Source organism: Tamandua tetradactyla, chromosome 1 (genome assembly GCF_023851605.1).
Source record: "Tamandua tetradactyla isolate mTamTet1 chromosome 1, mTamTet1.pri, whole genome shotgun sequence".
NCBI classification, from domain to species: Eukaryota; Metazoa; Chordata; class Mammalia; order Pilosa; family Myrmecophagidae; genus Tamandua; species Tamandua tetradactyla.
This window is the reverse complement of record NC_135327.1, coordinates 46,730,754-46,754,934: the sequence shown is the minus strand read 5'-3', so window position 1 is coordinate 46,754,934 and position 24,181 is coordinate 46,730,754. Positions and strand designations below refer to the sequence as shown.

At 36.4% G+C, this 24,181-nt stretch overlaps 1 protein-coding gene and 1 long non-coding RNA gene across 4 annotated transcripts in view; one reads left to right on the top strand and one right to left on the bottom strand.

Annotated features, from left to right (window-relative positions):
- Window positions 1-24,181, top strand: part of MACROD2 (mono-ADP ribosylhydrolase 2) — a 2,249,967-nt gene that overhangs the window by 107,282 nt on the left and 2,118,504 nt on the right. The gene's annotated exons all lie outside the window — the stretch shown is intronic.
- Window positions 824-24,181, bottom strand: part of LOC143646122 (uncharacterized) — a 67,961-nt gene continuing 44,603 nt past the window's right edge. Inside the window, exon 3 of the long non-coding RNA XR_013157305.1 lies at window positions 824-975. This is a non-coding gene — a long non-coding RNA (uncharacterized LOC143646122). The remainder of the gene's footprint in view (window positions 976-24,181) is intronic.

The window sequence follows — 24,181 nt, the reverse complement described above, 5'->3', positions numbered from 1 at the left end:
TATTTCCTACTTGTGCCTTAAGATAAGATCCATCTACAAAAGTCTGGGTTACTCACAGGGGTTTCTTGTAGTCTGGGTACAGGAAAAATAATTGAGAAACTACCATTTCATAGTGGTGGGTTTCCCCTTCTTTTGGTAAGGGCAACAGAGTTGCAGGGTTTAAAAAGTTGGAGTGGTGGATGTGGCTGTTTGAAGGGGAAAGCAATAATATTTCATAAGAAGTCAACCTGCCAGTTTACATGGGGTGAGTTTTCTCTGAAATTAAAAGCTGATGGACAGTGTGTGGTACTTCTCATTGTAAGGTGTGTCCTTGGACTAAATCAGTAATGCCTCAATCATTTTGGCTGCAGCAGCTACTGTCCTAATAAGACAAGCTGAGAGTGCTCTTGCTATTGATTCTAATTGAAGACTATAATAAGCTGATCTCCATGCCTTTGAGTGAGAACTCCCAGTGCTTGATTTTGATTGTCATGCACAACCAACGAGAATAGTGGTTGTAATTCGGGAACCATAAGTTTTGGGGGTTGCATTAAAGCTTCTTTTAATTAGGTAAAAGCCAATTCGTGTTTTTTTTTTTTCTTCACGATAATAGTTCAGAGACTGAGATTTTAGTTAATTTGTACAGAGGAACAGCTAACTGAGAGAAATTTGTAACTTACTGGCAGCAGCAGCTGGCAAGTCTCCCAAATCCTCTAAAATGTCTTAGATTGGGGAAAACTCTGGGATATTTTGAGGGGTCATGGAATAATGATAAACTTTCATGGGTTAACTCATGACCTAAAGGACCTTTTTGTTTAACAAATTGTGATTTGTCTTTGGATGCTCTTTGTCCTTTTAATGCAAGTTTGGTAAGTAAATATAAGGAATCCCATTGCCAAGCAGTTCTTGAATCTGAGCAAAACGGTAGGTCATCAACACATTGGAGGAGTGTAGCCCAGTAGAGAATTCTGATCTTCTTAAATCTTGCTGAAGTGTCTGTGAGAAATAGGAAGAAATAGGACCTTAATGAATCCTTTAGGCATGACTATACAGGATTACTGTATATGGACTGATACCTGAATGAGCAAGTATACTAAAACAAGCAGAACAAAATCACTAACTGCATATCACCTGGCGTTTGCTGGAATCTAGGCTAGCAATGTGTTGGGGTTAGAAGCAACAGGGTGTGATCTGAGATCTTACACAAAAGGATAGTCCCATCCATTGAACTTTTTGTCAGGGAGTATAAGGATATTGCAGAAGGCAGTGCAAGGAATAATGACACCATGATTTTTAAATTCCTGAACATTTGGAGTCAGTCCATTTATTGCCTCTGGCAATAGGGTATTGAGACAATTTCAGTAATGGCTTGGAGGGGTCAGTTTGTATCTTTAGAGTGTCAGCACTTTTGATGTGTCTCACATCAATAACATTTACTGCCAGGGGACAATTTTGTACTTCTGAAAGCAGTTGATCCAAGAAGTTCAAATTAGCTAATAGTCTGTCAGAAGGGAAATGCAACTTGGCTTGTGCCATGCATATAGGCACTGGGTGGTCTAGAATTTCTAGCATTATTCCCTCTAGTGTAAAATCCAATTACCAAATCCATTTTGTGAGAAGATCTCTCCCTTTGGTGGCTTGGAGTTGTGGTACCCCAGAAAAATATGTTCTTTTCTTAATCCATGCCTATGGGTGTCTACCCATTGTAAATGGGACATTTTAATGAGATCATTTCAGTTAAGGTGTGGCCCAACTGAATCAGGATGGTCTTGTTTTGGTTTGCTAAAGCTACCAAAATGCACTATACCAGAAATGGACTGGCTTTTAAGTATCGGGATTTTTTAGCTTACAAGTTACAATTCTAAGGCCATGAAAATATCCAAATTAAGGTATCCACAAGAGGATGCCTTCTCTGAAGAGAGGCTGCTGGCATCTGGGACAGGGACACCTCTGTCACATGGCTGGTGTCTGCTGGTCCTTTTGGGTTTCATTGCTTTCAGCTTCTGGTTCCAGTGGCTTCTTCTGTGAGTCTTCTCTGAGTTTCTCTGGGGCTTTTCCTTCTGTTGGCTGTCTGTTTTTTCTGTCCCTTATCCTCTCATAAAGGACTCCAGTAAAAGATTAAGATCTATGTTGAATGGGGTGGGTCACATCTCAAATTGAAATAATCTTATTAAAAGGTTCATTCAGAACAGGTCTGCACCCACAGGAATGAATTAAGATCATATGGCCTTTTCTGGGACACATAACAGCTTCAAACCAGCATAGTCTTAATCCTATTACTGAAAGCCTGTTAGAGAGAAGCCTAAGGGAGCAGCCAGAAGATTGACTTCAACAGAACCCAGAACAGAGAGGAGAAAATGCTGCCATGTGCATGACCATGTGACAGAAAAGCCAAGGACCAAAGGTTGCTAGTTGTGAGACCCAGAATGTCATAGCCAGCCTTTAGGGAAAGCATTGCCTTTCTGATGCCTCGACTTTGAACTTCTCCTAGCCTCAAAATTGTGAGTCAGTAAATTCTCATTGTTTAAGGCAAACCATTATATGGTATTTGTTTCAGCACTAAGAAATGAAAACATTCCCCAAGTAATTTACTGGATTTGTCTCAAAAGCAGAAAGGAGTGTTCATGACTTAGTGGTTCCATTGTGGTACTAAGAGGTTTGGATAATGGGACCTTTTGGATTTGATAGAGTAAAACTACCAATGACATTATTTTATTACTCTGAGGAAGAGAATGTCTTGCTCTTTATGTTCTCAGTAAAACTTGACACTATGTATTTGTTAAATTGAACTAAATGTAATTGAATTTGTAGTACCTCTAACCAACATTGGAGACTTGAATGGTGAACCAATTTTTCTCTGGTTTTAAAAATTATTTGGTCACTAAATTAAAATGATTTTTTGGTAATTTTTATTGAAAATAAAATTAAATGGTGTTAAATAGAAAACATCATTCAGCTATTAATAATTCAGTTCTTTCATATTTTATCTTGTCCTTTCCTGCATGTAGTTGCTGTCTTAGTATACAAGGGTATGGTGGGTTAATATGAAGGCAGGCAACAACTTTCACTCACTCCCTAAAACCATTTGACACTTTTAGCTCACCTCACTGGCTGTGATGATTGTAATTTGGCCATGTTCTACATCTCACAAGAATAGCCTCATCAGGATGTTCCTGGCTAGATGGAAAAGAGATGCCAAATATGTAGTGTAATGACTCTATTTACAACTTTCTGCTGTGCAGTTTGTTTGCCTGGTATGTAAGGTGAGGAATAGTTGTTAACCTTTCAGGTGAACAAGGCAATGTAATAGGAAACTCCAGAGCAGGCTTTAGTGAGAAATGTGAAAACTGAAAGGCAGTGTCCCTGTCAAGTGCCAGAGCAGCCCAGTCAGTCATCACTTTCTATCAGACAGCATGACCATGTTAATACATTGGGACACCTGGTTCTGTTACTTGCTGTAATTTATTCCTTTTCTTCTTAAATATGTGACACTGGACCCTCCTCATACTCCTATGTAGTAAATTCATGGATTTAAATGTGAATTTGTATAATTACTAAGTATACTTGATTAAAACTGTGTTTTGGTTTCTAATGCTTCTGGAATGCAATATACAAAAAAATGGATTAGCTTTTACAAAGGGATGTATTGGGTTACAAATGTACAGTTCTAAGGCTATGAAGATGTCCAAATTAAGGCAAAAACAAGAGGAAATCTTCACTCAAGAAAGTTTGATCACATTCAGGGTTTCTTTGTCACATGGGAAGGCACATGGTGATATCTGCTGTCCCTGTGCTCCTGGGTTTTGTAATTGTCAGCTCCTGGTTCCAGTGGCCTCCTCCCTGAGCTGTCTCCAAGCATCTCCAAATGTCTGTCTCTTGGTTTCTTCTCTTTGCTCTCTGTGTCACCTCTGAACTCTCTCTCTCTCTGTGAGCTTTTTTAGGACTCCAGTAAACTAATTAAAACCTACTTTGAATGGGCAGGATCACATCTCCGTGGAAATAATACAATCAAAAGGTCCCACCCATATTGAGTGGGTCACATCTTCATGAAAACAACCAAATCAAAAGATTCCAGCCATAGTAATCTGGACCCACAAGAATGGATTCAAAGAGCCTGGTTTTTCTGGAGTGCATCACAGTTTCAAACCATCACAATCTGTATATAAAATACTTTAAAGTGGACCCTATTTTAATTCTGACTTTAAATGAAGCAGACTGACTGAATAATAATGAGGCATTTTCAAAACTGGGTTATCTATATGTGACATTCAAATTGTGCCCTGCAAAGCAGTATTTTCCAGGGAAAACATTCAGTTTTTATTTTGTGTGCAATTCAACTTTTAAATTAATGACCATATGGGAATGCTTGCAAACTTTGGTTACATATGTTTAGGATTAAAACAAACAGATTTTCAAACATTGCCTAAATAGAGGAGTAGGAAACATTCAATTAAAAAAATCAGAAAAGATTTGTTGAGTGCTTATTGTGAATCAAGATCTGGGCTAGGAGTAGAGGAAAAACAAGTAAGTAAGTAAATGTTGCCATCTAGCACAATAAGGGTTTTGTTAGAGCCTTGTCTAAGGTGCCATTAATATACAGAGGAATGACAAGTAACCCAGGGACGAAGGTACAAACTGGGGAAGCATATGTAGCTGAGTGTGCTTAGTGCAAATTCAGACAGAGACCGGGTCATGACCTGCTTTATACACCAGACTTTATACAGTCTCACCAGAAGTTGAGACTTTCTTTTTGAACATTTTTTTTAAATTTGTAACATATATACAAAGCAAAGAAAGAAATAAAAAAGCAACAATTATCAAAGTACACTTCAACAAGTAGTTACAGAACAGATTCTAGAGTTTGTCATGGGCTACAATTCCATCATCTCAGATTTTTTCTTATGGCTACTCCAAAACACTACAGGCTAGAAGGAATATTAATATAGTGATTTAGCAGCCATACTTGTTTGTTAAATCCCATTTTCTCTGTTATACCTCCTCCTTCTTCTTTAATTCTTCTCCCAATCTTTAGGGATCTCTGGGCAATGCCTGTTGTGACTTTTTCATGTTGACAAAGGGTGTCTACAATAAAGGATAGGGAGATGTAATTGATTGATAATCTTGGAGATGCTGGCCCCTTTGAGTTTCAGGATTTATTTGACCTAGGAACCCTCTGGGAATTATATGTTCCAGGAAGCCAAATCTAGTGCATGAAATCTTTAGAGTTTCAGTTCAAGCCTTAGGTGTTTTTAAGAGTCAACAGGAGTGATGTTGATTGGGGTTCAGCAAACTATGACAATTAGTACTATCTAACTGAAGCTTGCATAAGAGCAGCCTCCAGAACAGCCTCTTGACTCCATCTGATCTCTCTTGGCCACTGATGCCTTATTTTATTACACTTCTTTACTCTCTTTTGATCAGGAAGGCATTGTTGATCCCATAATGCCGGACTCATCCCCAGGAGTCATACCCTATAGTGTCAAAATTGAATGGCTTGTACCGCATAGGGCAATGATTTTCCTTGCAGAATTAGGTCTATAGAGAGAGGCCGCCTCTGAGCAATAAGGGGAATCTGTATTAGTTTAATAAACTTTGTAGTTTATTAAGCTACTGGAATGCAATATACCAGAAATAGGATGGCTTTTAAAAAGGGAATTTAATAAGTTACAAGTTTACAGTTCTAAGACCATAAATAGGTCCTAACTCTGGCATTCAGAGACAGATACCTTGGCACAAGGAAGGGTGATCTGAGAAGGCACATGGCTGGTGTCTACAGGTCCTTGTTCCTGGATTTGTTGCCTCCAGCCTCTGGAGTGGTTCCTCTCTAAGCGTCCCTGGGCATTTTGGACTTGGACAGGTTTCATCTCCTAGCTTAGCATCTGCTGGGGCCAGAGATTTCTTCTCTTCATGTTTTGGCTATTTCTGTGAGTCCTTGCTTAATACACAGGCTGTTTCTGTCTCTGTCTCCAGACGTGTACATTGGCTGTCTATTGACTTTGCTCTGCTCTGAGCACTCTCCAAAATGTTTCCTCTTTTAAAAGACTCCAGTGAACTAGTCAAGACCCATCAGGGTGGAATCACGTGTCCAGTCACACCCACAATCAGGTGTGTCACATCTCCATGGAGATAATCTAACCAAAAGTTTCCACCCTATAATATTGAGTCAGGATGAAAAGAAATGGCTGTTCCCATAAGATTGGATCAGGACTAAAACATGGCTTTTCTATGTTTAGAAAACATATAGATTTAAACTGGCACATTCCACCTTCTGGACCCCCAAAAGACATTTTTTTTTCCACATACAAAATACTTTCACTCCATCACAATATCACACAAGCCTTAAACAATTTCAGTAACAATACAAATGCCATACAAAGTCAAAAACAGTGCAAAATCTCATCATAGTAAGTTGCAGGCATGGTCTGTTGTAAGGCAGAAGTTCTCCTCTGCCTGTGGACTTGTTCTATGAAACTCAGAACAAGTTATATGCTGCCAGTATACAAAGGAGGGACAGTCATAGGATACATGTTTCCATTGCCATAGGGAGAAATCAGAAGGTAAGTGGGTTACTGGACCTAAACAGATCTGAAAAACTGCAGGACAAACTCCATTGGATCTCAAAGTCTGAGAGTCATTTATCCTTAGGGTTTAGAAAGTGACAATCCCACACTTGGAAGCAACTCTTAGACCTCATTATCGGTAGTCTTAGCTTTTTCCCTACAAAAATAAGTTTCATAAGAACAAGACTCAAAATCCAGGGCTTGGCCTATTTTCTTGGAAGCCCCCAATGATTGGGAGGATACCCAGGGTTTCTCAGATGAGAGAGTTTAGTATATATATGTTTTTTTCCCCCTTCAGATCTTCAAGGGACTCTACCATACATTTTAATTATCAGCCCATCATAGTTGGAGATGTATCTAGGTATTACATTAAGCTATAGAGAATTACAAGGCCTTGTTCCCATTCTGGACTCCAGGAATTTGAGTTGTTTAAATGAGCTAAAGAGAGGTTGGTTTAGAATATGTGTTACAGAAAATCTAGGTTTTAAACACAATAAACGTCTCTGCCTTTGGTCTTTTACAATAGCTGATGGTCTAGAGTACATACACTATTATCTTTTATCCTGCATTCTCATTTACCTTAGACTCAGCCAGATTGGCTTTGTTTTAAACTATAATTGAGGCCTGATCTCTTTTTCAATTACTTTAACTGTTATTATATGTAGTTATGCTAACTTTCAGGGCTGTAGCACTCCATTTCTGGGACCTAGTTGTCAAAGAGTTACTCAAGGTTCCAGGGAAATACCAGCTGATACACATATAGCTCAGTGTCTCAGAATCCAGAAATACATCTACAACTTCAGACCAAATGCAGCTGCTATGAGGGCCCACAATCTAGGCTCCCATATTTTTATAAGTATTTTCTGAGAGAGACCCTAGCATATTTGTTTTTTTTTGTTTCTGGCTTATTTTGCAACGCATTGTCCCCAAGGTTTATTCAGTTCATTGAGTGCTCCTTGATGTCCCTCCTTTTTGTAGCCACACGACATTCCATCACATAAATGTATCACCATTCACCATTATGCTTCTCAGTCATTGTATCTTTTGACTCCCTCCATCTATTGGGCAGCACATCCAAAATAAACAAACCATGTCTTACTGTATCTTTGTAAGCATATGAAGCAGCACTCTCAATTTTAGACAACTGTCATTGGTCCATAATGACAGAGAACTGGCAAACACAACATCACCAACTATCAAATCAAAACTACCACTTATCACTGGTCCCTCCACCCCACCCCATTAGTTGCCCCTGGTAGTGCTGGGGTACTGTTGATGTCTTCCTGTTAACTATTAGCCATAGCATGCATTTTTAGTTTTCCCCTTATATCCTTCTACTATTGACTCTTTGTCCACTATTGAACCATTGAAATAGTTCGTGCAAGAACTTATTTATAATTGTGAATTTACTCAGAGGAATACACGACACCTTTAAGTCATATTCAACTTCAATATGGCAATGTTACTTATAAACCCACTAATTAGTTACTGTCACTTCTATCTGTTACCTTGCATTTAGATTCAAACTCTTTGGGTAGCCTTTCCTCTGTCTCTAGCTTTTGTGTACCTCTAGGTCTGCTATATTCTACAGTGTTACTTCTGAAATCACCTTTACCAGAGCCGTAATAGTGAAATCATATAGTATCTGTCCTTTTGTGTCTGGCTTATTTCACTCAGCATTATGTCCTCAAGGTTTATCCAAGTTGTCATATGTTTTGGGACATCATTTTGTCTTATTGCTGCATAATGTTCTGTCATATGTATATGCCACATTTTGTTTATCCTCTCATCTGTTGATGGGCACTCGGATAGTTGCCATCCTTTGGCAATTGTGAATAGGGCCACTATGAACATTAGTCAGAAAATGTCTGTTTGTGTCACTGCCCTCAGCTCTTCTGAGTATATACCGAGAATTGGTATGCCAGGTCATAGAAAAACTTGATATTTCATTTTCTGAGGAGTCGCCAAACTGTCTTCCACAGTGGCTGCACCATTATACATTCCTACCAACTGAATAAGTGTTCCTATTTCTGCACATCCTTTCCAACATTTGTAGTTGTCTGTCTGTTTAATAGCAACCATTCTTAAAGGTATGAGTTGATATTATCATTGTTGTCTTAATTTGCATTTCCCTTATAGCTACTAAAAATGAACATCTCTTCATATGCTTTTTAGTCATTTGTATTTGCTCTTCAGAAGTTCATATCCTTTGCCCACTTTATAATTGGGTTGTTTGTTCTTTTGTTGTTGAGCTATATCATTTCTTTATGTGCACAGGATCTCAAGCCTTTATCTAATATGTGGTTTCCAAATATTTTCTCCTGTTGAGTTGGTTGAATCTTTACCTTTTTAACAAAGTCCTTTGAGGCACAGAAGCTCTTGATCTTAAGGAGTTCCCATTTGTCTGTTTTTTCTTTCACTGCTTGTACTTTAGGTGTAAAGTTTATGAAGTTACCTCCTATTACCAGATCTTAAAAATGTTTCCCTGCATTTTCTTCTGGAAGTTTTATGATACTGGCTTTTAAATTTAGGTCTTTAATCCATTTTGAATGAATTCTTGTATAGGATGTAAAGTGGGGTCCTTCATTCTTTTAGCTATTGATATCCAATTCTCCCATTCCCATTTATTGAAAAGACTATTCTGTCCCAGATCAGTAGATTTGGGGACCTTATCAAAGATCAAATGTCCATAAATTTGGTAGTCTCTGTCTGCACTCTTGATTCTATTCCATTGGTTGATACTTCTGTATTTGTGCCAGTATCATGCTGTTTTGACCATTATGACTTTATAGTAACCTTTAAAATCATTCTGGGTAGAATTAACATCTATATTAGTTAGGGTTCTCTAGAGAAACAGAATCAACAGGGAACACTCGCAAATATAAAATTTATGAAAGTGTCTCATGTGACCGCAGGAATGCAGAGTCCAAAATCCGCAGGGCTGGCTGTGAAGCTGATGACTCCAATGGAGGGTCTGGATGAACTCCATAGGAGAGGCTCACCAGTCGAAGCAGGAATGGAACTTGTCTCTTCTGAATCCTCCTTAAAAGGCTTCCCGTGATTAGATTAAGCATCACTCATGGCAGAAGACACTCCCCTTTGGCTGATTACAAATGGAATCAGCTGTGGATGCAGCTGATGTGATCATGATCTAATTTTATGAAATGTCCTCATTGCAACAGACAGGCCAGCACTTGCCCATCCAGGGAAACGGGTACCACAACTTGGCCAAGTTGACACATGTCCCTGATCATGACAACATCTCAATGATATTCAACCATCCTATCCATGAGCATGAATTGTTTTTCCTTCTGTTTAGATCATTTTTTATTTCTTTTATCAATTTTTTATAATTTTCTTTGTACACTTCCTTGACATCCCTGGTTAGGCTTATTCCTAGATACCTGATTCTTTTGGTCAATATTTTGAATGGAATTTTTTCCTTAATTGTCTTCTCAGATAGGTCATTGCTTGTGTATAGAAACATTACTGATTTTTGTACATTCATCCTGTATCCCACCACTTTTTTGAATTTGCTTATTGGCTCAGATACCTTTGTCATAGATTTCTCAGGGTTTTCTAAGTATAGGTTCATGTCATCTGTAAATAATGTTAGTTTTACTTCTTCCTTTTCTATTGGATGCCTTTTATTTCTTTCTCCTATCTAATTGCTCCAGCTAGGACTTCTAATACAATGTTGAATAAGAGGTGTGAAAATGGGCATCCTTTTCTTGTTCCCAGTGTTATGGGGAATACTTTCAGTCTCTCACTGTTAAGTATGGTGCTGGCTATGTGTTTTTCATATGTGTCCTTTATGATATTGAGAAAGTTTCCTTTAATTCCTAACTTTTGAAGTGTTTTCATCAGGAAAGGATTCTGGATTTTGTCAAATGCTTTTTCAGCATCAATTGATATGATAATGTGATTTTTCCTTTTTAATTTGTTAATGTGCTGTATTCCGTTAATTGATTTTCTTGTGTTGAACCACCTTTGCATTCCTGCTATAAACCTGTTTTAATTTGTAAAAGCTGCCAGAATGCAATATACCAGAAATGGAATGGGTTTTAAAGAGAGGATTTTATTAAATTACAAGTTTATACTTCTAAGGCCATGAAAATGTCCAAATTAAGGTAAGGCTATAAAAATATCCAAGGTAAGGAATCCAGGGAAAGATACCTTGGTTCAAGAAGGCTTGGTTCAAGAAAATTTCCTTTTCAGCTGGGAAGGCACATGGTGATGTCTGCTAGCTTTCTCTCTAGGCTTCTTCAACCGGCTTTCCTGGGGGTGTTTTCTTTATGTATTTCTAAAGGTCTTTAGTTGTGTGGGCTCTGTTTGCTCTAAACCTTTTTCCAGAATGATTCCTTCTTAAATGACTCCATTAAGCAATCTTGCCTTGAATGGGTAGAGATACATTTCCATGGAAACCATCTATTCAAAAGTTACCGCCCCCAATTGGGTGGGTCACATCTCTATGGAAACAATAAAAATATCCCACCCAACAATATTGAATGAGGGTAAAGAACTTGGCTTTTATGGGGTACACAACAGATTCAAAACAGCACAAAACCCTATTTGGTCATGATGTGTAATTCTTTTAATGTATCATTGGATTTGATTTGCTAGTATTTTGTTCTGAATTTTTGCATCTATTTTTATTAGGGAGATTGGTCTGTAGTTTTCCTTTCTTGTAGCATCTTTATCCAGTTTTGGTATTACTGTGATGTTAGCTTCATAAAATGAGTTACTGTTCCTTTTTCCTCAATTTTTTTGGAAGAGTTTGAGCAGGATTGGTGTTAGTTCTTTTTGGAATGCTTCACAAAGTTCCTCCGTAAAGCATCTGGTCCTGGTCTTTTCTTTGCAGGAAGATTTTTGATGACTGATTGAATTTCTTTACTTATAATTGGCTTGTTGAGATCTGCTGTTTTTTCTTGAGTAAGGATAGGTAGTTTGTGTATTTCTAGGAATTTGTCCATTTCCTCTAGTTGTCTAGTTTCTTGGCATATTATTGTTCATAGTAATTCTCTTATGATTTTTAAAATTTCTTCCTGATCTCTGGTAACGTCCCCCTTCTTATTTATGATTTTGGTTTTTTGCATCCTCTTTCTTTTTTTCTTTTACCCATCAATTTTATTGATTTTCTTTAAGAACCAACTTTTGGTTTTGTTGATTATTTCTGTTGTTATATTGTTTTCCAGTTTATTTGTGCTTTAATCTTTGTTATTTATCTTATGTTTGCTTTTGTGTTAATTTGCTGTTCTTTCTTTAAATTTTAAGGTGAGCAGTTAAACCCTCAAGTTTTACTCATTCTTGTTTTTTAAATGTAGGCATTTAGTGCAATAAATCTCACTCTTAGCATTACCTTTGTCACATCCCATAAATTGTGATGTTGTATTCTCATTATCATTCATCTCCAGATATTTACTGAACTCTCTAGCAATTTCTTCTTTGATCCACTGATTATTTAAGAGTATATTGTTTAAACTCCATATATTTATGAAAGCTCCTGTTCTTTGGTGATTATTAATTTCCAGATTCATTCTGCTTTGGTCAGAGAAAGTGCTTTGGATAATTTCAATCTTATTAAATTTATAAATCTGTGTTCTAGTTTATGATTCATCTTGGAGAATGCTCCATGTGTGCTAGCGAAGAATGTATATCCTGGTGTTTTGGGCTATACTGATCTATATCAGGTGTAATTCATTTATCTTATTGTTTAGGTTGTCTATTTCCTTGTTCATCCTCTGTCTGGTTGTTCTGTCTGTAGTGGAGAGTGGTGTGTTGAACTCTTCCACTATTACAGTTGAGATGTCTATAGCTCCCTTCATTTTTGCTAATGTTTGCCTCATGTCTTTTGGAGCTCCTTGATTAGGAGTGTACATGTTTATGATTGTTATTTCCTCTTGGTAAATTGTCCCTTTTATTAATATGTAATGTTCTTCTTTGTCTCTCATGATGTCTTTACAATTAAAGTCTATTTTATCTGATATTAGTATAGCTACCCCTGCTTTCTTTTGATTACAGCTTGCATAGAAGATCTTTTTCCATCCTTTCACTTTCAATCTAATTGTGTCCTTGAGCCTAAGATGTGTCTCTTGTAAACAACATATAAATGGATTATGGTTTGTAATCCATTCTGCCAGGCTGTATCTTTTAATTGCTGAGTTTAGTTCATTAACACTCAAAGTAATTACTGTAAAATCAGTTCTTGGCTCTGTTATCTTATCGTTTGAATTTTATTTGTCTGATCTATATATTCTTTTCCTTTTCTCTCTTAAATTAACATTACTGATATTCTTCAATTCTTAGCTCTCATACACACCTCCCTCTCCTGTCTTTTTTTCAACTGATAGGACTCCCTTTACTATTTCTTATAGGGCTGATCTCTCGTTCACTAGTTCTCTCAATCTTTGTATTTGAAGATTTTATCTCTTCCTCGTTTATTTTTTTCTCCCTCAAATTTGAAGGATTGCTTGGCTGGAAAAAGAATTCTTGGCTGAAAGCCTTTCTTATTCAGGATCTTAAATATATCATACCACTGCCTTCTTGCTTCCATGGTGCCTATTGAGTAGTCTGAAGTCAATCTTATGTGTTTTTCCTTGTATGCAGTGCGTTGCTTTTCTTGTGCTGCCCTCAGGGCTTTGTGTTTCTCTTTAACATTTGAAAGTTTGATGAGTTTGTATCTTGGAGTAGGTCTATTCAGATTTACTCTATGTGGAATTCTTTGGGCCTCTTTTCTTTGTGTATTTATTTCTTTTATAAGGGTTGGGAAGTTTTCCCTGATTATAAATTCATCTAACTTTCCCAGCCCTTTTCTGTTCTCCTTGTGGGATACTAATGATTGTTATGTTTGCATGCCTCTTGTTGTCTATCATTTCCCTAAGATCCAGTTGCATTTTTCCATCTTTCTTGCCATTTGTTCTTTTGCATGTTTTAGTTCAATTGTTATGTCTTCTAGCTCACTTATTCTTCCTTTTGCTTCTTCAAACTTGCTATTGTGTGTCTCTAGTATATTTCTGATTTGGTCTACTGTATCTTTCATTTCTATGACATCTACTAGTTTTCTGTTTAATCTTTCGAATTTTTTATGTTCTTCTACTGTGTTCCTGATATCCTTTATTTCTTCATAAATATTCTTGAGTAGTTGGTCCATATTCTGTGTTCCCTCTGGAGTTTTGATTTGGTCATTTGGCTGGGACATTTCTGTTTGGATTTTCACGTGCTTTGTGATTTTCTGTTGTGTTTGGGACATTTGATTATCTTAATAAGGTTATTTTGTAAGTTGATTTCCTTCATTTGTCTAAAGATTTATATTTACTTGGTTTTGCATCGAAGGCTTCCATTTGCACTTGGTTTGTCAGTTATTCCCCACTACACCAAGGTCCAGATCTCATGTAGGTAATACAGTTCAACTTGAGAGTCTGTTAGAAGCTAGGCTGGGGTGATTGTCAGTGGTAGAATAGCTGCCCACCATGCGGGAGACTTTCCCGGCCCATGCACCCCTCCCCCCTCCCAAAAAAGAAAAAAGAAAATAATGCAATAAAATAAGAATATAATAAAAATATGAGAAAACAAAACCAGAACATCAACAAAGAACACATCAACGATAAGAGGCCCCAGAGTCAAATTTTGGATTTTATTTGTCAGATCTCTTATCCCAAGATATATTGTGAATGAATTCAGACTGGTGCCCACCAAAGGGAGAGAAAATTGAAAAAAAAAATGGATGAAATAAAATAGAATAATAAAAAATAATATATAAGAAATGAAAATAATCAATAAAAAGATAATATATGAATAAAAATAATAAAAACAATTAAAGTAATAAAAATATATAGAAAATGTATTAAAAAAAGAAAGGAAAACAAAGACAAAAATAATAACTAAAAACAAAAATAAAATAAATGAATAAATAAAAAGAATCAATGCAAAAGAAAAACAAAACAAAAACAAAGAATAAAAAGAAGGGAAAGGCAAAAGAATATTAGGAGGATGGGCCATGGTGGCTCAGCAGGCAGAGTTCTCACCTGCTATGCCAGAGACCTGGGTTCGATTCCTGGTGCCTGCCCATGTGAAAAAAAAAAAAAAGAGGGAATATTAGGAAAAAAATAAAAACCTAAGCAGAGGGGAAGTTCGCCTCACTGCACTTACCCCTTCTTCCAAGCAGGTGGCGATCCTGAGGCTCCTCCTCCCCTCAAGCTTCCCCTTGCCTGACTGCAACAGATGGCTTGCATTTACTGCTTATCAGCAGGTGGTGGTCATAAGGCTCCTCCTCCCTCAGGCTGGCCCTTCCTAGACTGCAGCAGTTGAAAGATGGCATGCCAGTGTCCTGGCCCTCAGAACTAGGGTGCCAACCAAATCCTGGGGATTCCTCTGTCTGCAGTGCCTGGCACTTGGTGGGTTAGCTAGACACCAGCCTGTGGAACTGGCTATACCAGGTACCCAGCTGGACAATTGCTTCCAGCAGTGAACAGTTGGGTTCACCTCTGGGCTTCCCATGGGCACTATTGACTATCGACCAATGCGGGTCCTGAGAGGTCTCTCCAGCCAGCTGCGGGGACAGGCTGGAGTGGAGAGATGATCACTTCTCTCCTATCTGCACTCCACTCATGCCGCAGCCTGCCCTTGTGGGAATCATGGTCATTCGACACCACCCTGTTTTCCCTGTCCTATCCCCTGCCTTTCTCCTCCCCAAAGTACCCTAAAAACCCTGTTTACTTACATCCTGGGACCACAGTCCTGGTCATTTTCTCCCCATCCTCTGTCTTGTTCCATGAAGCAGGAGTGAACTTAACCCATTCCACTCTGCCATCTTCCCAAAAGAGGATATCAGACTTTTTTGTTGGAGTCTTTGAAGAACTTTTCAGAGGGGAATGACATTTATATGTATATGTCATAAAGATCCCTCTGTCAGCTATGTGGAGGATAAATTGGAGGAAGGATACATTTGAAGGGGAGACTGGAAGCAGAGATGAAACTATTTAACTTTGTACTTAGTACATCAGCTGAAATAATGTTTTATTCTTCCAGCTCTTAACTGTAGCTGCTGCTACTTCTGTCTCTGCATTCTAACTCTGGAATGATTCTTTGGTGGTTCTGGTTGGAGTCCAGTTTGATTTGGGGTGACTTTGAGAGACTGAGTCTACCATAGCTGAGTAGATCAGAACCACTTCTGAATCAAACCTAATTTGTTCTTTTAACAGTCAGCATTTCTCGAATTCCTAATTTGTATGTGGTACTTTTTAAGGCACTGATAATCTGGCTTCCCCCCCCCCACTTTTCCACTAAAACTGTCTTCACCAATGTTCCCTTAACTTCTTTATCCTCAAGCAGTGGATTCTTCCTGGTGTTATTTTTCCAGATCACTCTATAGCATTGAGTAACACTTCATCCTTGAATGTTAATTTTCTTTTAGTTTCATTGACACATACTTGGCAGTCTTCTTCCTTTAGCGCCACAGTTTTGACCTTCATTTAAATCACATCATTTCTTACTTAGAGTATTTCGATAGACACCTGAGTGCTTTCCCTGCAACCTCACCTGCTCTTCAGATGCAGTTAGAAAGATTTTTCTAAAATGTGTATCTTCTCTTGATACCTTCTCTGTTCAGCCACCTTTAGTGGCTCTCCATTACCCATAAGATCAGGGGCCCTCCTCAGAATTTCCTTTTGCAGCACAGTCTTTTGCCACTGACATGCAGTTCATGTGCTTTCTTTGTCTCTGTCTCTCTTTCCCTCCTTCTATTCTTTGTAGAAGCTGCTGTTCTACCTGGAATATTTTTTGGAGTTTCTCTACTTAGCCTATTCCTGCCTCAATCCTTCACCATTTCAGATCAGGTTTCATTTCCTGTTGGAAACTCTAACCACCACCACCCCTTCTTCAGTACCCCAACTGGGTTTCATAGCTGTCTATACTTCCACTAGCATAACACATCATTAGTTATTGTTTGATCTTCGGTTGCTGCAAATGTGATTGTAAATGCAAATGCAGGTACCAAAATGGTTTGTCTACATTTAAAGACTTTACCATATAGATTAGATAAGCATATCAATTTTATTAGTATGAGTGCTGACATGTATTGAGACTTACAGTATTCTTATGACAACCTAAGAGGTAGGTTTAACAGATGAAGAAACTTAGCCACAGAGAGGTTAAATAACCTGCCCAGGGTATTACTGACATTAAATGGCAGAATCAGGATGCAGGAATCTGACTCTAGATCTCGTGGATTTTACTCTTTCCTTGTTGAACTGAAACTAGAAGTGGTCGATAATCCAACTAAAGTCAGTTTAGAGTCAAATCAAAGTGATTTCACTCTGTCAAGAGATTATTAGAATGCTTGGAAACAAATTTGTTGCTTATATTTGCTGGTGTTTATGTTTTATAATTTCAACTTATTCCTGCTTTCCTTTTACTTTCCAGCCCTTATTTGCTGTTATCTTGGTTTTTAAGTTTAACTTATTTGTATCTTACTTTCATTATAAACTGATTTAAAACTTATTTGGAAGACAGTGGAATATAAGTAAAACTTAAATTAAGAAAATATTTCATATTCCTAAGGTATTTTTGCATTTTGGACTAGTTTTGCTAGTGCTAATGAATTTCACTCGTGTCCTGTGCTATTGTTGGGGGGAATTTCATTTTCATATTGAAATATTGTATTTTTCATATACATAGAAAAACATGTAGCTGTTTCTCTATTCCTCTTTGAAAAAGCAAAGCCTTCTTTCCTTTTTCCTCTCTTCAGACAACTGCTCAAACTTTATGGAAAAGTGATCTTTTTAAATGTGAATTGCTCTCCCTCTGTCATCTATCTATCTATGTGTCTTCTCAGTATTTCATTTTATTATATTCCCTTGGCCAAATAGAAAGTCTAAACCTTCCCTTAACTCTTGTCCCTTCCTCCATTATTTAATCCTGGTGTTGCAGTGGTACTGTTGATGTTTACCTGTTTAACATAGCCCGTAGCATGCAATAGCAGTTTTCCCCCATACCACAAACTTATACACTCTTTTTAAAAGATTCATACCTTTGAAGTAGTTTTGCAAGAACTGATTTATATTTCTAGTATAATGAGTGGGATACCTAATCTATACAACCCCTTTCAATCATGTTCACCTTCAATATGGTAGTATTACTTATAGAACCACTAGGGAACCTCCTTCACGTCTATCTATTCCCTTACATTTGAGTTCAACCTCATTAGCTACCCATTCACCCATCTTCAGTTTCTATGTATCTCAAAGTTCCCTCTATTCTGTATTATAAGCCTCCAGTTTTACCTTTACCATGGTCATAAAAGTGGAATCATACAGTATCTATCCTTTTATGTCTGGCTTATTTCACTCAGCATTATGTCCTCAGAGCTCATCCATCTTGTCATAGGCTTCAGGACATCATTTCACTTTACAGCTGCATAATATTCCATCACATGTATATAACACATTTTGTAAATTCACTCATCTGTGGATTTGAGGGCCTTGTTGAAGATCAGTTGACCATAGATTTGGTGGTCTTATTTCTGCACTCTTGATTTGATTCCATTGATCAATACTTCTATCTTTGTGCCAGTACCATGCTGTTTTGACAGTGTGGCTTTATAAGTTTTAAAATCAGAAGGTGTTAATCTTCCCACTTTTTCTTCTTTTTTAGGATGCTTTTAGCTATTTGGGGTCTCTTTGTCTTCCAGATGAATTTGGTAACTATCTTTTCCAAGTCCTCAAAGTAGGTTGTTGGAATTTGATTGGTACTGCATTGAAACTGTAGGTAGAATTGACATTAAACTATATTTAACTTTCCTATCCATGAGCAGGGAATGCCTTTCCACCTATTTAGATCTTCTTTGATTTATTTTAGTAATGTTATGTAGTTTTCTGTGTATAAATCCTTTATATCCCTACTTAAGTTCATTCCTGGGTACTTGATTCTTTTAGTTGTTTTTTTGAGTGGAATTTTTTCCTTAATTGACTCCTTAGTTATGTCATTGCTTGTGTATAAAAATGTTACTGATTTTTGCACATTAATTTTACATACTGCCACCTTGCTGAATTTGTTTATTAGGCCAAATAACTTTGTTGTAGATGTCTCAGGATTTTCCAAGTATAGTATCATGTCATCTGCAAATAATGGAAGTTTTCCTTCTTCCTTTCCAATTTGGGTGCTTTTTATGTCTTTTTCCTGCCGTATTGGTCTAGCTAGAACTTCTAGTACAATGTTGAATAATAGTAGTGACAGAGGGCATCCTTGTCTTGTTCCTGATCTTTGGGGGAATGCTTTCAGTCTCTCTCCATTGAGTATGATGCTGGCTATTGGTTTGTCATATATCCCCTTTATCATATTCAGGAAATTACCTTTGATTCCTACCCTTTGGAGTGTTTTTATCAAAAAGGGATGTTGAATTTTGTGGAATGCTTTTTCAGCACCAATCAAGATGATCATGTGAGTTTTCCCTTTTGATTTTTTTAATGTGTTGTATTACACTAATTGATTTTTCTCATGTTGAACCATCCTTGCATTCCTAACATAAACCCCACTTGGTCGTGGTGTATAATTCTTTTAATGTGTTGTTGGATTCGATTTGTTAGTATTTTGTTGAGAATTTTTGCATCTATGTTCATTAGGGGGATTGGCCTGCTGTTTTCCTTTCTTGTAGCAGCTTTATCCAGTTATGATATTAAAGTGATGTTAGCTACATAAAATGAGTTAGGTTGTGTTCCTTTTTCCTCATTGGATTCAATTTGCTACTATTTTGTAAGAATTTTTATATCTGTTTTCATTAGGGAAATTGGTTTGTAGTTTTCCTTTCTTGTAGCATCTTTATCCAGTTTTTGGCATTAGTGTGATGTTAGCTTCATGAAACGAGTTAATGTTCATTTTCCCTCAAAATTTTAGAAAAGTTTGAGCAGAATTGGTGTTAGTTCTTTCTTGGAATGTTTGAATAAATTTCCCTGTGAAGCAATCTGGTCCTGGGCTTTTCTTTGTCAGAAGATTTTTGATGACTGATTGAATATCTTTATTCGTGATTGTTTTATTGAGATCTTCTGTTTCTTCTTGAGTCAGTGTAGCTTGTTCATGTGTTTCCAGGAATTTGTCCATTTCATCTAAGTTGTCTATTTTGTTGGCATATAGTCGTTCCTAGTATCCTCTTATAATTTATTTTATTTCTTCAGGGTCTGTGGTGGTATCAACCCTCCCCCACCCCCCCACTAGTCATTTCTGATTTTGTTTGCATCCTCTCTTTTTTTTCCTTTGACAGCCTTGCTAGTGACCCATCAATTTTATTGATTTTCTCGAAGAACCAAGTTTTGGTTTGGGTTTTATTGCTCTTTTGTTCTCCTATTCATCTAATTCTGCTTTAATTTTTATTATTTCTCTTCTTCTGTATGCGTTGTGCTTAGTTTGCTGTTCTTTCTCTAGTTCCTTCAGGTGGACTTTTGCTCTTTCTTCTTTTGTAATATAGGCATGTTTTTCTTTGATGGTTCTTGATTTCCAGTTTCATTCCATTGTGATCAGAGAAAGTGCTTTGAATAATTTCAATGTTTTTAAATTTATAAAGACCTATTTTGTGCCCCAGCATATGATCTATCCTGGACCACTAGAGTAGAATGTATATCCTGGTGTTTTGGGGTGTAATGACCTATATTTGTCTGTCAGGTCTTATTCAAATATCAAATTGTTTAACTTCTCTATTCCTTGTTGATCCTCTGTCTGGTTGTTCTATTTTTAGAGGAGAGTGATGTATTGAAATCTCCTACTATTATTGTTGAAATAGCCGTCACTCCCTTAATTTTTGCCAATATCTGTCTCCTGTACTTTGGAGCTCCTTTTGATTGGGAGCATAAACATTTATGATTGTTATTTCTTTTTGGAGAATTTCCCTTTTATTAATATATAGTGTCCTTCTTTGTCTCTTGTGATGTCTTTACATTTAAAGTCAGTTTTGCCTGATATTAGTATAGCTACCCCTGCTTTCTTTTGGTTACAGTTTGCATGGAACATCTTTTTCCATCCTTTCATGTTCTATCTATTTGTAACCTTGTGTCTATGTTGAGTCTCTTGTAAGTAGCATATAGGTGGATTATTTTCTTAATTAATTTTGCTAATTTGTATTTTTTAATTGTAAGTTTAGTCCATTAACATTCTAAGTTATTATTGTAAAGGTGTTTCTTGAATCCACTGTCTTATCCTTTGGATTTTATTTGTCAAATCTATATATTGTTTTACCTCTCTCTCTTTTTATCCTTTAAGTTACCCCTACTTGTACTCTTCAATTCTGTGCCCTCCTCCAGACCTCCTTCTCCTGTTTTTTTTTCACTAGCAGAATTCCCTTTAGAATTTCTTGTAGGGCCCCAGTCTCTTGTTGACTAATTCTTTCAGCATTTGTCTGTGAAAATTTTAACCTCTCCCTTAGTTTTGAAGGATTATTTGGTTAGGTACAGAATTCTTGTCTGGAAGTCCTTCTCCTTCAAGATCTTAAATATATTGTATCACTGCCTTCTTGCCTCCATTGTGCCAGTTGAGTAGTCCATACTCAGTCTTATGTGGTTTCCCTTATACAAGGTAGATTGTTTTTCTCTTACTGTTTTCAGCGACATTTGACAGAGTGATTAGTATGTGTCTTGGGGAAGGTCTGTTTGGATTTATTCTATTTGGAGGTCATTAGGTTTCTTTGATTTGCACATTTATTTCCTTTATAAGGTTTGGGAAGTTTTCCCCCATTACATTCTCAACTAATCTTCCTAGCTCTTTTCTCTTCTCCTTCTGGGACACCAATGATTTTTTGCATTTGTGTGCTTTGTTTTGTCCATCATTTCCCTGAGATCTAGTTCAATTTTTTCCATCCTTTTTGCCATTTGCTGTTTGGTGTGTTCAAAATCAGTTGTCCTGTCCTTTACTTCACTTATTCTTTCTTCTGCCTCTTCAAATCTGCTGTTGTGTGTCCCTAGTATATTTTTGATTTGCTCTCCAGCATCTGTAATCTCTGTGATATCTGCTGTTTATTTCTGTTTATTCTGTTCTTTGAAATTCCTATTTATGCTCTTCTAGTGTCTTCTTGATCTCCTTTATGTCATTAGCTATCCCATTGATTTTATCTAGTACAGTTTTATGGTCATCATTGATTAGTTATTCCAATCTATGTCTTCTCCAGTGTTTCTAATTTGATCATTAGGCTTGGCTCTGTTTGCATCTTGATATGCTTAGTGATCTTCTCTTGTCTTTGAGGCATGTAAATATCTTGACAGGGTTACTTTGGAAGTTGATTTCCTTCAGTAGGCACAGATTGGTGATGCTAGGTGGTGCCTGTGAGCATGGGATGTGGTGCGTGGGGTTGTTGAGGTATGGTGAAGGGGCTGTGGGTGTGAGGTGTAGCTCAAGCAGTCCTTGGAGTCCTGGCAAAAGATGCTGTGTGGGGGACACAGAGCTAGGGCACAGTAGAATGCAGATGTGGGAGCTGTGCAGATGCGTGGGGGCTGATTGCCAGGCAGTATGTGAATGGGCATATGGAGCACGGGGGTCATGGATGTCAGGGTGTAGGGCAGGAATCACTGTCCCTTCTCTAGCTATTCTTCGGAGTAGGGGTAAACTCGACCTATCCTATTCTGCCATCGTCCTGGAACTCTGTCTATATTGTTTTTTTAAAATAGTGTATGATTTAAGTCACATGGTAATTTCTTCATTTTTTAAAAAAAATTAGAGTATTTGTAGGTTTACAGAAAAATCATGCATAAAATACATTAAACAGAGTTCTCATATATTGCCCTTTTACTAACACCTTGTGTAAGTGTGGTATATTTATTATGGTATTTATAAAAGAAGATTTTTATAATTGTTCTCTTAACTCTAATTGTACTATTAACTATTGTTCCTTGTGTACAATAGGCTTCACTATGGTAGTATTTTAATGAATGTAAAGGAATATTATGAGAAATCAAAGTTTATATCAGTCTGTACTTAATCCATGTTAAGGTATGTGTAGGTGAAGAAATAATAAAATAAAAATGTAAATGCTATTGTCCTATGGCTGAAGATGAAAAGATAGAGTTGTTTTAGGGTTGTTTCCTTATTAAATTAATAAAAAATACAGATGTAATAAATTTTCCTCCTATAGATGGCAATACCTAGGAACAAATATTATAGAAGTACTACCATCATTATTATTCTTAGTACTATGACTACTATTCTTTTGGCAAAACCAAAAAAGGGGAGAACAGTTTTAGAAATGAAATACTCAAACCTAGTTTTGGGAAAAAATACAATTTTAGAAAATATCTCATAATATCTATCTCTACATGTGAAATATTCTGCAAAACCGTCATTTTGCTGAACATAGATATAAGAATATTCTTGCAATATAGGAAGCCTAATTCAAAATAGTTATATCAATGGTTTGTTTTTACATCATAAATATGTCTTATCACTAAGATTCTTCTAATTTTTATAGTATTGACAATTTAAAAACGTGTAACATTTTTTCTAATGTTTTATAGTATTGACAATTTAAAAATGCATGTTTATTTTTCTGAATATTATGTTAATGCATATTTATCGAGAAAATTTGAAAAAGCAGAAAGTTGTAAAGGTCACCACTATTAGTATTTGTTTTATATCCTTATAGTCTTTAAAATACATGTATATATGTTGCTGTGTTAAATACTTTGCAACAGTATCATTTGTGCTGTCAACTGCTATTTATCCAGTTAAATAGATTATGAACATTTTCCATATCTTTCCTTAACTGTTAAGAACATGCTTTAAAATTATTTCCAGTTTTTCATTTTATAAATAAAACTATAATACTAATATTTTTTCCTTTGGCATTTATATTTCAAATGTATTAATGGTATGATTTTTTTCTTCAAGCATTTAAAAGTTAGAGAATGTCAAACTTTTCAGTCTTTTTCTTATTGGTTTCCTTTTTTTGAATTTAATTTAGATAGCCTTTCTCATCAAAAGGTTAGATAAGTAGTCCCTTTTATTTTCCTCTACTTCTTATATGGTTCCTTCCATTTATATTAAATTCCATCTGGAATTTATGCTCATTAAAGGTGGGAGATAGTGATGCATATTTTTTATTTCACATATATCTTTTAAATTGGGATAGTGTGAATCTTTTAAATTAGGGTAGAGTTGGGATACCCCAACCTCTGATATTTTTTTCCTTTTCATATATTTCTTAATTACTCTTGTTCTTTTTATTCTACCAGATAGATTTTAGAATAATTTTGTGAAGTTCAAAATAAAAACAAAAACTAAAAACAACCACTACCACAATAAAAACCCAGAGATCTAATGGATCTTTGATTAGAAATATGTTATATATGCAAAGTATGAGAGAGAAATTCGTGAGAAAAACAGATATCATCTGAGCTCTTGAATTTAAAATCTAGTAGGGGAAACAGTTACTAATCAAATAGTTATCCAAATAAAGATAAAATGACAATTATGTAAGCTTGGGCTTAACTGTTATATTGAGGCTTTTGTTGCACAAAAGTTTTTAATTTTCCTAATTGTACAAGGAAGCCTGAGTTTCAAACAAGAAAGCATATAGATTCTTGTTAGGAGAGTTCACCCTGTGAGGAAAGTTGAAGTCAGAGTATTAACTACAATGAAACCATTATTTAAAGTGTTTCAGCAAGTAGACAAAA